Consider the following 18,830-nt stretch of genomic DNA (forward strand, 5'->3'; position numbering starts at 1 on the left):
AGGTACTCTAGAATTTTTTATATACAATATGTTTGGAGAATTTAATTAAAAAAACAAAAGGCATGACCAGAAAGAGGACCAAGGAACCAAACATCGGTAGAAATGAATAAGAAAATAACCCATACCCAGAACAAATGCAGCTGCTGGGATCACTGGACACAGAGTTAAAAATAAATATGATTTAGATATTCAAGAATATTGACAAAAAGAGAATTTGAGCAAAGAAAATATGGAATAAGTCAAATGGAAATTTTGGAACCAAATAATGCAATAATAAATTAAGACTGCAATTGATTTGTTTAAAAATAGATGACAATTATCATATGGTTTCACTCTTATGTGGTACATAAGGAATAGCACAGAGGACCACAGGGGAAGGGAGGGAAAACATAAGGGGGGGGGGTATCAGAGAGGGAGACAAACCATGAGAGGCTATGGACTCCTGGCAACAAACTGAGGGTTTCAGAGGGGAGGGGGTTGAGAGGATGGGGTAGTCAGGTGGTGGGTATTAAGGAGGGTACGTGTTGTAATGAGCACTGGGTGTTATGCAACTAATGTATCATGGAACACTACATCAAAAAATAAGGATGTACTGTATGGTGACTAACTTAACATAATACAAAAAAGAATAAAAGACAATGATTCTTGTACCTAAATCTTTACACAAATCCTTGATGATTTCCCAAAAATAAATTTCTGGAAATAAAATTTCTGAGAAAAAAAAATTAAAAAGTAAAAATAGATGACAGAAGAAAAAGAACAAGTACACTTAAAAGTTAGGTCAAGGTAAACTGTCTAGATTGATGCACTAAAATGGATTTAAAAGACACTATAGTTTTTAAGAGACATATAGTTCATGTTGACAGGATTTAACTAAGCCCCAGGAAAGGAAGAAAAAGACAAAGACTCAAAGCCAATAATTAAAAAAAAAAAAAATAGACAATAAGTAATTCTCTAAAACTTATGAAGACTTGAAGTAAATCTAAAACTTCAAGGAGATAACAAAAGAAAAAAAAAAAAGATTGACAGTTAATTTCCAAACCGGAATAGTGGAAATAAGAAAACAATGAAATTTTGTCAGCAGTGCTGAGAACAAATAACTGTCAAATGAGAGTGCTTAATCAGGAAACGGCTTCCAAAAATGAAAGTAAAAAAATATTTTTATACAAACAGATACAGAGAGAAGTAATTACCAGCAAAACTCTACCAAAAGAAATTCTAAAGGTATGCAAGTTTCTTTAGGTAGAAAGAACATGAGTCTAGGTAGAAAAGTGGAATGCAGGAAGGAAGGAAAAGGAAAAGAGATGGTAAGTACATAGATAAATTTAAACCATAATAATAATAATAGCATGGGCCAAGAACAATAATAGTGATATCCTACAAGGTTTAAGATATATGCAGAAATGAAATACACAAGAAAATGAGTATTAAAGACAGAAGGGCACATATATGTATTTAAAGAGATATAAGGTCCTTGAGTTCTTTAGGGAATGAAAACATAGTAATTTAATGTAGAATTTTAAAAATCAAGAACATAGATTATCACATGTAGATAGTCATTAAATCAAGTAAAAATAAATGTCTACTAACAAGTCAATGGAGAGAAAAAAGAAACGTTATATATTTGATTACTCCATAGCAAGAGAAATATTCCATAAGATGAGAACCATACCACCTTATTTGGCAGTAAAAAAATATAAGATAAATAGTAAGGTGGCATATTTAAAACATAATTGCCATAATTCCATAAAATATAAGTGCATTAAATATTACAATTAAAAGCAAACATTGTTAAATTAGTTAGGAAATAACCAAATGCTTGCTTAACAGAAAGCTGTATTAAACATAAGGAGAATGGTTGAAAGGCAAAAGATAGAAGCAAATAGATGATGTGAACATCAACAAAAAGGAGCTGGTATAGTTCTATCCGTATCAGACAATGCAGACTTCAAAGCAAGAACCATTTCTAGAGATAAAGAGAAAGATTTCATAATGCTAAGAAAAACTCAAACAATAACGCGTGACAATCTTAGTGTTGTTTGCATCCAATAGAGTAATCTAAAAATACTTAGAGCACAGACTGCAAAATAACTTACGATGCAGAAATCTCTCAGATATAGTTGGTGCTTGGAATGCACCCATTCGTTAACTGACAGAACAAGCAAACAAAAGAAAAACCTACAAGTATATAGAGATTTAAACAATAATCAGCAAGCATGAACTAACTGACATTTATGCAATACGATACCCAACATTCTTCTCCAGTTCATGTCAAAAAGTAAAAAACAGTTAGCCATGTTATTTCAAAGATTTGAATTCATACAGAATATGGGCCCAATCAGTCTTACTAATATAACAAAAGATTAATAACCCCCAATATTTTTGAAACTAAACAACCAAACTCTATAAAACAAGTGAGTAAAAAATAATAATTAATAATTAATAATTTCAAGTTAAGTGAAAATAAAGCCTGATAGGAAAATAAATACTACCAAAACTGATCAATGAACTTATTAATAGTTTGGTAGCTAGTTGAAAACACTGGATCCAGGGGCACGTGGGTGGCTCATTCGGTTAAGCATCCAACTCTTGATTTCATCTCAGGTCTTGGTATCAGGGTCATGAGATTGAGCCCCTCATGTTGCTCCTCGCTCCACACAGAGGAGTTTGCTTGGGATTCCCTCTCTCCTTCTGTCCCTCCCCCCTGCTCTCTCTCTCTCTGATATAAATAAATAAATTCTTAAAAAAAATAAAGTGCCGAGTCCATAATTCTTTCTTTCAAGTAAACCATCAAGTTCAGAGGATATCACTGATAAACTCTTTCAAGGACTTAAGAAGACAATAACCTTCCAGAAAACAGAAGTCACATTTGGAGGCTGACAGAACATAGATAACAAATTATATCAAGGATTATAAACTAGTCTACAAGCTATTACAGACTAATATCTCATGATCGTAAGTGCAAAAATTGTAAGCAAAATGTTAACGAGCTCTGTTAGGAAAGAACATTAAGGACATTAAAGATCTACATTATGTTAATGAAAGAATAATACCTTACCATAAAATTAGTTTTCTTCTAGGAATGCAAACACGATTTATCATTTGAAAATTAATCCATAACATTAAGAAAATTAAAAGAATGTTGAACAAATCTCACATGCATATTTATTTGAATGTAGAATAGTTTTTGAAAACAAACCAACACAATTTGGGGTTATAGAAACAAACAAAAAATATGTGGTAAGCTAGCAACGGAAGGGAGCTTTCTCCTCCCGCCTCACTTTGTTCAGACATAAGTGACCTAAATAAATAAATAAATAAATAAATAAATAAATAAATAAATGTATGTATTTAAGGTGTTTTGATGTATGTATACGCTGTGAAATAACCACAATCAGGCTAAATAACATATCCATCACCTCACGTATTTACCATTTTCTTTCTTCCCACCCCTCCTTCAGCAGGAACACTTGAGATTTTCCCTCTTAGCAAATTTCATGTATACAATGCAGTATTGTTAAGTACAGTCCCATTGTTGTACGTTAGGTCTCTTTCCAGAATTTATTCCTCTTGCTCAACAAAAATTTATACACCTTGACCAGCATCTCCTCATGAGCCCTCCCCTGACCCTGACAACTACTTTCTAGTCTCTCTTCTGTGAGTTTGATTATTTTAGATTCCACATACAATTGAGATCATTCAGTATTTGTTTTTCTGTGTCTGGCTTATTTCACTCAGCATAATGTCCTCCAAGTCCATCCATTTTGTTGCAAATGGCAGGATTTCCTCTTCTTTAATGCTGAAAAATATACATCTATATCTCACATGTTCTTTATTCATTCATTCATTGATGAGCTTTTAAGTTGTTTCCATAACTTGATTATTGTGAATTATGCTTCAGTGAACATGGGGTACAGATATCTGTTTGAGACGCTGATTTCATTTCTTTTGGATATATACCCAGAAATGGGATGGCAGGATCATAAAGTAGTTCTATTATTAAAAATTTTAGGAACCTTCCTGCTATCATCCATAATGGCTGTACAATTTACATTCTCACCAACAGTGTACAAGGGTTTCCTTTTATCCATATCCTCACCAATACTTTTGACTTTTTGATAATAGTCATTTTAATAGATGTGAGTTATTATCTCACTGTGGTTTTGATTTGCATTTCCCTGGTGATTAGTGTGGTCTTGAACACCTCTTCAAATACTGGTTGGTCATTGGTGTATCTTCTTTGGAGAAATGTCTGTCCAAGTCCTTTATTCATTCAAATCAGGTTATTTGTTTTTACTATTGAGTTGTAGGAGTTCCTGATATTTGAAGGTATTAACCTCTAATCAGATGTATGATTTATAAAAATTTTCTCCCATTTTGTAGGTGGTCTTTTCACTCTGTTGTCTTTTTTTCTGTATTGAAGCTTTTTAGTGTGTTGCAATCCCACATATTTTTGCTTTTGTTGCTTGATATTTGCAAGACACATTGTTTTAAGCTTTATGAGGATACTGGACTTCTGCGCAGCATTTTTTAAATCCATTCACAGTCTACCTGGAATTGTATACTTCAGTTCATTTTCCAAGAAAACTTGTTACAAGGAATGTGGTTGACAAAAAGTCTGCAGAAACTGCACTTCAAAATACGCTCGTGCACTGATGCCAGAGTGACCTCTTCCCAGGCTGCTTCTAGTCACTGACCTCATATCCATTATATTTGTCTTCCTTCCCCTTATGAATTGAAATAAATTTATCACTTTGCTCTAAAAATTACTTCTCAAAATCCAAGACAGTATCTTTGGATTTAAATGTACCTACTGGAACTGATAACGTTAAATTCAAAATTCCCCGTAGCCAAGATGATCACCTGATCTGGGGTGGGTCTCTCTCTTCCCTTCTAGAAATAATGTACCAAGTCTTTACAGAAATATTGTGAATTGTCTCCATCTTCATCCCATTCTTTGTTAATTGTCTAAATATGTCCACATGACTTTGTCCTTTTCTCTGCATAATTTTCCTACTCTTTTATTTTTTTCTCATCTATTCTTCTTCTTTTAAAAAATGTGCATATTTTACCCATCATATCTTATGCATGAGGGTTTTGATACCTGATCTTCCATGACCTTGTATATTTCCTTCTGTCCTCCCCACAAGAGGTTCATATGGAGGGGACAACATAAGGCGCTCTGTTCATTGCTATGTTTTCATTTTCTGTGTTGGGGGTCTTCATTAGGAATAGCCAGCACTTACCATAAACTAATTCAGGTTTTAGTATTTTCACCATTCTATGGGTTTATCACATGTTTTTGCAGGTTCCATGGTTGGTGGATGGAGTACTTTCCTTTCTCAGTATAAACTTATTCTACTCTCACTTTTATCCAATTCAAAATGGACAGTGTTGTTACCTTTTTAATTCTGTAGGATTCTTCGAATACAGAACACTGCATCCAGTAAAGTGTTGGTGCCAAATTGTTTTCCCCTATTCCGTACATTTACAATCAAATTCAGGGCGACTTGGCCATTTGGCCAATAGTCTACATAGTGATGACTAACTGAACAGTTGTTAATATTTCTCAGCAAAATTACTTAATTCTGTAATGAACTGGGGCTCATCACATATATAAAAATCTTTGATCTCATGAAGATATATAAAAAATGTGGATTAACACAATTGATGATTTAAAAACTGATTTCAAAAAAGAATCATTTATTCAATTTTTTCCTCTACTGAGTGCACTTCAGGATAGCCAAGTAGTTGATTAGAGTCATTTATCTTTATAGAAGAATTATAGGCTTTAAATATAGAAAGAATGACAGAGTTCAAACATCACCAGTTTGCATTCCAAAATGAAATGATGGATTTAGATAATAATCATGAATATGTGCTAAAACCATTTCACAAAAAAATAATAATGGGTTTTATGTTTGCTGTATCTAGCATATATCACCTGTACCCAAACTACAATTTGGCAAAATCAGATATCATGTGTCTCTAACAAAAGAGGCATCATGCAGTTAACAAAATGAAACCTCTGTGCCCACTAAATGATATAATGGAAATAGCACACCACTACCTAAGAGGTATGTTTGCTTTCCCCCCAAAATTGAATCAGAATCTAATCAAATTTTAGATGTAACTACAGTACAATCAATTCAGAGGATAAAGGAAATTAATAAACAATATGACAAAGATATAAGCAGTAAATCCAGAATGTATTTCTTAAATCTTGTAAGACCACCAAATAGTAGTTTATTCACCAAATAAATTATGACTCAGGAAAAAGTACATAAAATCAGGACGACCTGTTAAAACGTTTGAGAGAAAAACAAAATGCAGGTATGACTACGCGCTGATTTGAAGTGACCAATTGTAGAAAGGGATTCCTAAGTCAATTAAGGAAAATTGAACACAGATTGGATATTAGATGATACTGATAAAATAAAGTTCTTTAGTAGATAATGACACTGTGATTGTTAAACAGAAGTTCTATCTCTAAAAGAAACATACTGAGATCTTCATGTGTAAAATGTTCAGAAGTCTTAGATTTCCTTTAGGAATACTACCTCCCATACTTCCCCCACCAAAAACCACAGCGTAGGGGCGGCTGGGTGGCGCAGTCCCTAAGCATCTGCCTTCGGCTCAGGGCGTGATCCCGGCGTTATGGGATCGAGCCCCACATCAGGCTCCTCCGCTATGAGCCTGCTTCTTCCTCTCCCACTCCCCCTGCTTGTGTTCCCTCTCTCGCTGGCTGTCTATCTCTGTCAAATAAATAACTAAAATCTTAAAAAAAAAAACAAAAACAACCCACAGTGTTTGCACACAGGGATAGAACGACAGACCACAGATAGTTGTCAACGTGCGATGATGTATACTTTGGAGCATCATTATATTTTTCTCTCCTTTTGTGTATGTGTGAAATTTTCATAACAACAAACAATTAGTGGATTTTTAGTATTAAACTTCCTTGTGAGAGGATCCACAGTTAAGGCTCTGACCTATACGTGGCTGCTAAAATTGAATGAACTTGGCATTGACTAACTGTATTATTCAGTCTTCCCATGTTCTTAATCCTTAAATTAGGGCTGCTAATATAAGATTACTAAAACAATAATCTCAGAGAGGCAGTTCATACCTTTGACTTTTTCAGAAGATTCCTTGATTTCATATAGTGGGAAACAATCTTACTTCTATGTTTGCCATTTCATGGTCACCATTTCTAATTACTTTATTTTAAGCGCAGAAGCATTTGGCTTTCTCGACCCTGTAAGACCAAATTTGGAACTCAGAGTCAGCCTAGATTGTAAGCCACAAATTGAAAGCAGCTCCCTTAACAATGTGGTATTTCCTTCCATTCCTTCCCGTTTATAGTCAGAGTTCATCTCTCACAAGACATCATAAAATTAAGCAAGAAGGTTAATGTACACCCAATGCCCTTGTGAGAGTCTAGAGGAAGAAAGACACATAAATAAAATTTTAAAAACAGCAAGAAGGAACAAGAAATCACTAACAGTCTAAATATCTCATTATAATTTTCTTAATGCTATTATCCCAGCCAGTAATTTATCTGATTTACAAGAATAAACGGGTAAGAGTTTAACCAATTTTCTCTAAATTGAAGTATAGTTGGCATACAATATCATGTGAGTTCCAGGTGTACAATTGAGTGATTTGACATTTACATATACTGCAAAATGCTCACCATGATAGATGCAGTTACCATCTGACACCACACAGTTATTACAATATTACGGATGACATTTCCTATGCTGTATTTTATATCCCTGTGACTTCTTTACTTTATAACTGGAATTTGACCACCACATTAGAAGGGTTACTAGGCTTTTTCATCCTGCAAATTCTGGGTTTTCAGTACACATGTGTCTGTTGCTTTCACCAAGTACTTTCCCTCTAACATTGTTACTTTTAGAACCCAACTTCTAGGTCCCCAATTCTGTGCCAGTTAAGAATTGCAACCTACTTCTAGCAACTATAAAATTACAATGGCTTCAGTATGATAGACGCTTACTTCCTTTATAAAAAAGTTAATTCTTGGTCTAGGCCTCTAGGAATAGTATTTATGGCCTCATACTTTTATCATTAATTTGAACTCTTTATATTCTCTATTTTCTGATGCAGGTATTTTTCTTAAACTTAGCAGGCAGGGAGGAAAGGCAGAAGGGCACACCTTCCCATTTTAAATGAGACATTGTTGAAGTCCCATAAAACTTTTAAGCGTATATCTCTTTGGCCAGAATTGGTTACCTGGTTGATATAGCTGAAAGGGATATTGATAATTAACTATATATGTTATTCTGAGTTATATAATGCCCAAGTAAAATATCCAGATTCCTTCTAAAGAAGGAAGGAAAACATTGGGAGGCAATTAGAATTAACTGTCACAATGCATTATCATGCTATGATGCAGTTTTTCCAAGTATTTTTCTTTATTTTTCTATATAACAGAATAGAAAAGAGACATTGCAGCTTACTAATTATTAATGAGACAGCAAACTAAATAATCCTTTACTTTGGGATTTATATCATAAAAGCAATGAGAACTCCTTGGGGCAAAAACAATAATCTACAAAAAATTCATTTTAAAATCTCACTTGTTTCCGTTTATTAATTTTCATTATGAAATATATATTATTTGCATTTTTCCACATTTAATTTTTCATATGGAAGTATATAATTTCATATATGGAGTTATTGCTAAAGTATTCTAGGATAAAGGTTAATTCTGTAGTATGAGCTTAAGTGGTGTTAGTTGTGGAAGGGATCGATTTCATACGCTGGCTTTCAAGAATGAATAGTACAAGGATATAGAAAATTATACAGCCCACCTTAAAATTAAAAACACGTCAAAGGAAAACACAATTGTAAGGCCCACAGCTACAGCATCTTTACTAACGCTCGTCTACCTTAGCTCAAATAATTTTCATTGTTCTGTTTCCAAAAGGAAAATTCCCTCTATCCATGCTTTTAGATTATATTCATGGAAGCCCAAAGAAAATAAGAATTGGATTGGATCAGGCAATAAAAATTAAAATTGCTTAGACTAAGTCTGGCTGCAATTTAGATTTTGACCACCTTGGTCAAGTTCCAATTTTAGCCTAAATAAGGACAACCCTGCACAATTAGCAGCCCAGGGAAGCTCCTCCTACGAGGAGATATTAAAGGAAAATGTGTACTGGGCTGCAAAACTGAATGCAGAATGGCTTTTTGTTTATGTAAGTAAATCAGGATGATATAATTTCATAATTTTACCAGCCACTGGGCGTTGCAAAAAAAAATCATAGCCGATTATTAAAACACAGAACACATGCTTTTTATTTATAATGATTTAAAGGACATTTATTTGGAGTCTGCAGTCAACTCGACGGTTTTTCTATGTATATCACCATGATTTTCTCTGTGGTATAGGAATTCATTGATTACAAATAGTCAAGATTTCCCTAGGCTCGTGACTATGAATGTGTTCCTTTTCTATTTAATTAAAATTTGACATCATGAGTCTTATAAACTTTCTCCTTTAATTAATTGGGAAATGCACAGTAAATAACAGAAAACTATATTGAAAATGTTTTCTTTAATTTTTATTTCATGCTTCTTTGAGGTTTTACAACTGAAAGAAGAGCGTTGTAAAATTTATGGGCGGCATTGAGCAGTAGACAACTTATTTAGCAAGATACACTTAAACTTTAACCCTCAGGTCAGCCAGATGGACATTATTACATGACTTCAAGCTTTGCTCAGCAAAAAATGAATTCACTTGACAAAAGTTGCTACCATACTTCCCTGTCAGCATAATTTACATTACAGAAGAAAGAAAAAAAATGGTTTGTACCCTACGGCAGTTGTATTGTAGTCAGCATTTTCTAATTGTACTTCTTTTGTTAGCAACATAATGTTGCGGCTTTTAGTTAATAGTCATTCTGAAGAATACTTTCTGAGGACATTACAGGAAAATTTTTGTTTTGAAAAAACTTCCAATCAAAGTTTGATAATGTGACAACATTATCAGCATATCTGGCAAGCATTCTTCCTACATCGTTACTCGAGAATTTTTAAGAGGACAAAACTTTACATAGTGTGAACATTTAAAATGAGATATATGTATTTTAATATATATAAACATATATATATTTATTAACACAATAGTAAAACAATAATAGTAATAATGTCAGCATTAATAATTACACTGTGCTAATTATCAACAATTACAAATATTATCTGTAGTCACATTAATTTTATATTACCATATAATTATTACATGTTACTCTATAATGATACTACATACAATGTCATATAATAATATATAATTACAATAATTAGGTATCATTAATTTTATCACAATATAATATTTTACTTAGTAATAAACAAATTTATTTATTAATAATAAACATGTGTGATTACCATTATTGTGTGCATATATTTTAAATTTTGGATATCCATTTCCACATTGATAGGCATGTAGGTTATTTCCAAAATCTGTGTTTACAGACAATGCTGTGATATATTTGTACGTGCGTAGTAAATGTATAGCACCATGAATGAGAAGCGAATACATTAGCTTCCAAAAAGTAATCCTCTCCAAGAAAGTGGAAAGGTGTAAGAAAGGTCATAGTTGCTCTTACTTTAGTCAGTAAAATGTATGTATTCTATGGAGCCACATATACCACATGTGACAAAATTTCAACATTAACAATTTTCTGTGGCAGGTATACAGTACTCTATTTTCTCATATTTTAAAAACTCTATTTGAATTTAAGCAAAAGAGATAAAACAAGAATATAAAGATTATTGCATACAATGAATGTTTTAAATTTAGACCTAGTTTAAAACTAGTTTCCCCGGCCGTACTTATTTATAGACATTTTAATTACACTTCCTTAACTTACATCCAGGTATCCTGACTATTATTAAAACTACCCAGGAATTGGAAATAGCACATGACTGTCTATAATATGGTGTGTTAGCTGAATCCACGTGTAGAAGTCGTTGTAGATGCCTTTATCTTAGCCAGGAAGTTGGCAAGTAACGAAGTTGGCAGTAATGGAGCATCTGGTTAAAATGCATCTTGGGACTCAGACCATTTGCCTCCTGAAATAAAAGCTTTAGGAGCCTTGGTTGGATACAGCAGGATAATGGAGTGTGATAGTTGCCACTGTGGTCATCACAAATATTCTTTAATACAAGTTGTTCTACTTTAAAGCAGAGGAAGCAAAAAGCAGAGCCCAGAGCCTAGCACTTCATAAAAATACTGTGTGTGTGTGTGTGTGTGTGTGTGACCACAAATCATCAAATGGTTCAAAGTAAAATAATTTTTTTCTGTTTGGACTGCAAAAGCTAATTGTTTTTTGTCAAATTGAAGTTATTGTTAGCAATGGCAGCAGACCTGGCCAGGGTGGTGGGTGAGTGAAACATGAGTTTGCGTCTTTTGCTGTGCATTCATTCCCCACACCCCAGACAAATCCAGTGGCTTACAAACTGTCCTTTAAAGATCTGCCCACACAGGAGTGGTCCAGCAGCAGAAAGACTGCCCCAGTCTCATTCATCCAGACAGTATGTTTTCAAGTGTAGTGTTTAAGAAGAAATTGTTAATCTGGAGTTTGGGGATGATCAGAGCAGCGAATGCATTGCTAAGGATTCAAAACCATCAATGTCCAGATTCAGTGAATATGTCTACACAGTATTTCACGGTCTAGTTCATAGATTTGAGATATTGTAAATGTATAAAGTGTTGACTTATTTCTTTTAACTAGTTTTGCCCCACACAGCCTGGTAAAGTGGCCCCAGAACTCACATTGATAAGGAGTGTTCTAGGATAATAGTGAGTTCCAGAATGGAATTAATTTTCAACTATGATCTTATATGCAGTCAAAGAAGACAATGGACATCTTCCCACAGATTGGAACCCAAAACTGCCAGATTAATCAGTCACACGAAAGTATCTACCCCATGCGAGGAGGACCTTATTATTCTTGTCCAGTAGTATATATTATTCGCCATATGTTTCCCTTGATTCCTTTTAGTAATGGAACACTTTCTATTGATCTTCTGGTTATTTTATTGGCTATTTCAACTAAATATTCATCTTTCATCTCTTTATATATATGGGGGGAAGATTCCATATCTATGCCTACATTTTAACCCTTTGGCCATATAACATTCATAGAAAACCTTTTTAATATAACACACTAAGTGTGGTCCTTTTTTAGAGCACATACATGATGAAAGGGAACAATTCTAGCTAGTAGCAACACTTAATTATTAGAAAAACTATACAGAATTTAAATACACAATTCATAGAAAGTGTTTGTAGGTGAACACCAACCTTGTAGCAGAAATTCAAGTAAGTCTTTTTGTCTGGATTACCATATTTACTGTCATGAAAATCATTTGCAAAAAGAGTTATAATTCACATTTGCCAAAAGGAAAAAAAAATCCCTAAACTTCAAAACGGCTAGCAATTGATCGAAGTCACAAACACTTAGTAAGTGTCCAAATCAGTATGTGACGTCGGGTGGCAGGAATCTTGAAAGGAGGAAGAATCTCCAAACGGAGGGTCATACACTGTTAAGGCAGTACTTAAGGATGCTGCCTTAGAGTCTGGTCACGTGGCTTGAAATTCCGGGAAGCTACTTGCCAACTTCTAGCCTTTGGGCATATCTCTACAAATTCACATGTCCACATCCCCTTACCTGCAATTCCAAAATTCAAAAGCTCTGACAACTGATAAGTTTTGTCGGTTTTGTGTAAACCTACTTGGTGGCAAAATCTAATCTGATTACCATGGAGACGCTTAGCATCTCTATCAACTCCAATTACTATGCATATCCAAATGTTTTACTGAAGGTATTTCAGTATTTTATCATTATGTTTGATTAGACATAATACTGTAGATAATCCTAGAATGATGACCAAAATGCAGAGGGATCATATCACTTCTATGAAATATTTTGCAGACGAAAGCACATCTGGCTCAAGATGTGTGCCTGAGAGATCGCAAACCTCTTATCCCAGTTATAAAATGGGGAGAAAATAGTATCTGTTACATAGAATTTTTATGGTAATGAAAATAATGTAGAATAGTTACTGACCTCAATGTCTCTCTTAATAATCACTCAGTCCATGTTAGTTATTATTACTATGCTTCCAAGGTAAAAGCCACAACTTATTTGTGAAGAACTGGTAGGAGATATTCTAAGTGACTTGAAAGTTTTAGCTGTCCCACATCATTGCTGTCCTTCTACTTCTTTAAGATATAATCGGTCCATGTCTATAAAGAAAATTATCTACAATAAGAAAGTGAGATAGTATTTTCTACAGCATAAAGCTCCATAACACAGTGGTCCAACATCCCCAGAGAAGCCAATAATTTTACACTTGGGGAATAGTTGTTTAAGTAAGAGCAACAGACAGGCATCTCAAAATAGGCAAACATCCCAGAATTGTAAGACCTATGAGCCTTTTATTGTGGGGGAGGGGGCAAAATACAACTCATAAAGCACAAATCCTAAAGCACAGAACTCAAATCACAAGTTTTAGAATAAAAGAATCTATGAAATGGTGGGAATTGGAACTAACAGAAGATGAGTCCAAAGAAATAATGCAAAGCTGTGCTAAGATCAGGCCATGAGCACGAAATCTACTTGTAGCGGCCGGCCTGGAAGAAGTCCCCAACAGTCCTGCCCCAGGTCTTCATTCCCTTGTGTAATTCCTTCCATTGAATGTGGGCTGAACTTGCTAACTTCTTTCTAAGGAGTTGAATATGGCAGAAATCAGCTTCTAGATTAGGGTGTAAAAGATTGACTTTCGTCTTGGGGCCTCTCTCTCCCTCCCTTGTAGCTGTTAGGACGTGAGCTGCACTGAGAGACTTCTGCAGGGAAAGGAGCTGAGTCCGTGAGAACCTGAGGGCCTCAGGCCCACCACCTGTGAGGAGCTGAATCCTGCTTAGAGAGGAGACTGCCCCCATCAGCAGCTTGAATGCCGCCTTGTAAGACAGCATAAAGGAGAGGCAGGACGCGCGCAGCTAAGCAACACTTGGAATTCTGACCCCCAGGAACAGAGATAGCAAACGTTTGCTGCGTTAAGTAACTAAGTTTTGGAATAATTTTTTATCCAGTAATAAAAATAAGGAAGCATTTAACTATAGAAAGAATGCTAAATGGCTTCCATTACAGAACAGAATATAATTTTTATAAACACATGAAGAGTTAAAGTGGATCGGCAGGTAGAGGTAATAACAATAATATAGAATGAGTGAGGTGCAGGAAGAAGGAAATATGTGTTCTGTTATCTTATGGATATTATATTGGAGTAAAAATGCTACCTAGATTTCATAAACTATGAAATAGAAACATAAGAGCGTAATCTAAGCCAATAAGGTGCACTAGACAAAATCAAATAATGTACAGTTATGCACAAATAATGCACACAACATGGATATTAATACTAATGAGAAAGATAAAGAGGGAGAAGTAGCTAACACACACTGAGCAATTATTATATTTCTGTCTCTCTTCTTCTATATATATTAACTCATTTAATCCTTACAACAATCCTAGAAGATGCTATTATCTCCAATTAATAGATGAGAAGCAATTTTTTTAAATTACTAAATAATACAACCACGTGACTTAGAAAAGACTGTGCTCACACATAAAAATAATATCCTCAAATGTTTGTTATTAGGTAAGAATAAAATAAATGAGTCTTTAAATCAATGTCAAAAAAATGACAAAAAGAAAAGTATAAGAATGGAAGTTAGAATAAATTATTCATCTCCCCATGCTAAAAGAAATTCAGGATCATGTATAACTAGAATCCTCCCAAACTGAGGCCTTTGCACGGGCTCCTTTCCTGCCCAAAATCCTCTCCCCAGAAATCTGAGTCTTCATGGCTCCTGAGTCACACGGTGTCAGATGTCCTTATCCCCTTATTGTCCTACATGTCACCTCTTCACGGAGCCTTCTTGGACACCAACATTAAAAGGCCCTACATGCAGGCTTTCTCTCTTTACATTTTTGGTAACTGAGGTAGATTCATTTAAGCTTGTCCTACCCCTCACCTATCGGTCATTAGCTCTCAGAAGATGATAACTGTCCTCATTTAGTGGTCATTTTAGTTCATATCACTTCATTGTTTCTCATGCAATCCTCAATCTCAATCTATTTTTCTAAAGTCATTACCTACAATGCTCTTGAAAAAACTATATAATGAATTACTTAGGTCTAGCAATTATAACTAGAGGTAGGATAATAATTCTCTTTTCAGGAAAGGAATCTGATTACATTTTAAAACTTAACTCTAAACAAACACAAAATGTGCACTAACTGTTAAGCTCTGTTTAGATAAAGAGGTTACAGTCAGCCTATTTATTATGACCACCATTAGCTGTAGTAAGAATAGAGTGTATGTATTTAAAAATAGATATATCATCTGTCATTTTTTTGTTGATGATAAAAATTCTATTGTCAGAAAGTCTGAGTCATAAATACATCAAGTTTAGCGCCTAATTATTCAAGGAAAAGTTTAGCAGATAATTATTCAAGCAGTAGGAGAGAATAGGTGGTTCACAGATACAAATACATTTCAGACAAGTAAGTAGAAAATGAGACCATTTAGATGGTTTTCTCTAAAAACTGTTGTCTGTTAAATACAATTCTTATAGGTAAATACTTTTGCAGTGATAAGAGAATTAGCCACATGGGAAATATGATTGTTTGGATTGTAAATGATAACATTCTGAGTAAGATTCAGGGATCGCGGAGAAAATTGCTATATTCCCTATTTTGAGGCCCTCTTTTTACTTCAGATATACCCAGATATATTCCCAGACATATCCAGAATTGATAAAACAGCAAGGTTCATTTTAAGTTAAGTAGAGAACTGCAGATAGATAAGATCTACAGAGGTAATAAAAAAAGGAACTGGTAATAGCAACTAATAGGAACACTTCTAGAAATTCTGTAGTGCCCCTAGAGGAAAGTTGACTCTGAGTCTAGAAAATAAACAATATATATATATATTGAAGTACAAAGAAAAGGTAGCAAGTAATTCTAATAAATAAATAAAGCTCGTACATTTTTAATACAGTATTTATTTCAATCCTTTTTTATATAACTGAAACTTCAGGGCATCAAAGCTATATAAAACACCTGTTCTTTTTTTCCATTTAACATTTCAATTAAAGAAAATCATTAACAGTTAAAATTTTTTGTAAGCCAAAGTATTTTCTTAATAAATGAACTAATAAAGGGCTATTTTTTATTTTTAACAAATAAAAGGCTTTCTCCCTCCCTACAGTTACTCTTAAATGTTTTACAACCTAGAAAATTTTTTTCTTACCATCTAAAATTTTTGAAACGATGTATTTCCCATGGCCATCTGACCATAGGCCATTCTTATTTTTATTTGATTTAATATTTGTCAAGATTATATTGTCCCAAATGAAACTGACCCTCCACCCCTTTATTCATTCTTCCCTTCATTTATTCCAAGAATAAAATTAAGAGGAAAAAGATCTTTGGGAAAAAGTAATTATTAAAGAGAAGTTTTGCTGTGAAATTTCTTTGACACAGCTGAAGAAAAGGAAAAGACAGAAAAGGAAGACGGCATGTGTGCTTGCATCACTGAGAATAACAGAGTTCCGATACTGAACGGCAAACGTGGAGCTACAAAACAATTTGAATCCAAATTGATAAAGGAGTAAATAAATTGACACAGCTCTCTCTTTCTGATTACAATAAACTTATGAAAGTGGATGAATGGTGAGACTTACGACAGAAAATCATTAATAAGCTCCAATGTGAGGACGAAGTATTAGTGTACAGGGTCTCAGTGGGAGGACGTAAATTTAGGCAAGGGATCAAAAGATTTCACTGGAAGAGTGACAACCCACTAAAGAGGGGGGAATTGAAGTATAGAGGATCTCTGGAAGATATTAGGCAAAGGAAAGAAAAGTACAATGTAAAGAGATGTTAGAATATCTGGTTTATTCAAGGAACACCCAGGAGAGCAGGGTTCCCGAAGAGGCTAACAAGCAGCGAAAGGTACAGAAGTATTGTTAGGTCTCAGACCACTGCAAGGACTCTGGCCTTAACTCTGACTAAGCCATTGCAAGGTTTTACGTAGCACAGTGACTGTCCAAATTTAGGTGCGTCTGAAACACCTGCAGGGATTGTAAAAATACAGATTGCTGAGCTCTGCTGCCAGGATTTCTGACTCAGAAAGTCTGGGATGTGACCCCAGAAATTGTGGCTGGACTACTGACCCCATTTTGAAAATCTCTGGTGTAGAGGATGTACCTGCAATGTTTAATTCAATGAATCTGGTTTAGTTTTGGAAAGAGAACGACGTAGCTCAAGGGTGCAGGCAGTGGGGGAAGGCTTCTCTCCGTAGGCTGTGGTCGAATTCATTTTCAGGTCTACGTGGCATACGTGGCTTCTGTTAGGCTGTGGATGTGTGCGTACATTTACGATGATCTTCAAAAGACTGTAGTGGCTTCCCACTTCTGGGAAATGCTAATCGCCTCAGGGGACAAGTGTGCACTTTTGATGCCGGACCTGAATGCCCAGGAGAGTGCTGGGGTCTATGTCCTGTGTCTCGTGCAGCTCAGACACTCCTGCACAGTCTCGGGCCTGAGCCTCTCAGCCACCTGCCCCAGGTCATCAGTCATTGGGGAAAGTGTTATTCTCTGCATGTCTACATTGCAAAGCACTGATGGCACCCTTGCTTGGACTGGAGCTACGTTCTGCAAGAAGAAAGTCACTGAACTTAACTTTAGATGAGCGATACGTAATGGGCCAGCAAGCTGTGTGTCCTTCTTGGCTGTTACCTCAAGAACCTGGAGAACTTGTCGTGCCTGCTGCCACCCTGCAGGCCAGTGAAGCCTAAAGCTAGTCAGCCTTTGAGGTCTGAGGGACGTACGCTTCTCACTGAATGTGGAGCTCCACAGACGCAGGCCCTGAGGAAGGGAGCATCACCTCACCCACTACCTTTGTTCATGGCTCCGTGGCATTTGTGACAGCCCTGGCAGATCTCCAAGAGCAGTCTAGCTGCCCCATGTGGCAAGACTGCTTGAAGATCCTGTGACCATCAACTGTGGGCTCACCTTCCATCACTCCTGCAATAGTATTTCCTGAAAGGAGCTATAGGATACCTTTCCATGCCCTCTGGCATTTTTTTTTTCTGTCCAGATAAGAACTTCAGGAATCCCAGCTCAGTATTTGATATAAATCACTAAGGTACTCTCCAGATCAGAGGAAGCAAGAGGAAGAGGCATGAAGAGAATGCTATGTTTGAGAAGTACAATCACTTTGTACTTTGTACGATCACTTTCGACACTTTTCTGTGAGAACGACCTAGAGGTTTGATGTATACAGTACATTTTCTCCACCAAACACCAGAAACACCACATATATGGCATGAAGCAAGCTGCTCCCATCACATGAAAATTCTAGAATGTGGCACTGAGCCCTTGAAAAACAATGGGGAATGAGCCGAAGAAAAAAAAAATGACTAACTTTGCAAGTCAGCAAATCAGTGGAGCTGACAAAACGATAAAAGGTAGGAGAGAGGAAATAAATTCTGAATGTGGACAAATTAGACTGTTTGTACCGAATGGGCAAGAGGCAATTTAAGCAAATATGAGATAAAGAGATGGGCACTGCAACAAAACTAAAAGAATATCTCATAAATTTTTTGATCATACCTGCACATTGAAACGTCTGCTGGGGGAGAGAGAGGGCAAGTGTGCAGTCTGAACTGAAGTTACTGACATAGGAATATCCACCACAGGGATAGAAACCTAACATACCCAGACCTCT

Source organism: Ursus americanus, chromosome 10 (genome assembly GCF_024610735.1).
Source record: "Ursus americanus isolate L20-20 chromosome 10, mUrsAme1.1.p, whole genome shotgun sequence".
Classification (NCBI taxonomy): domain Eukaryota; kingdom Metazoa; phylum Chordata; class Mammalia; order Carnivora; family Ursidae; genus Ursus; species Ursus americanus.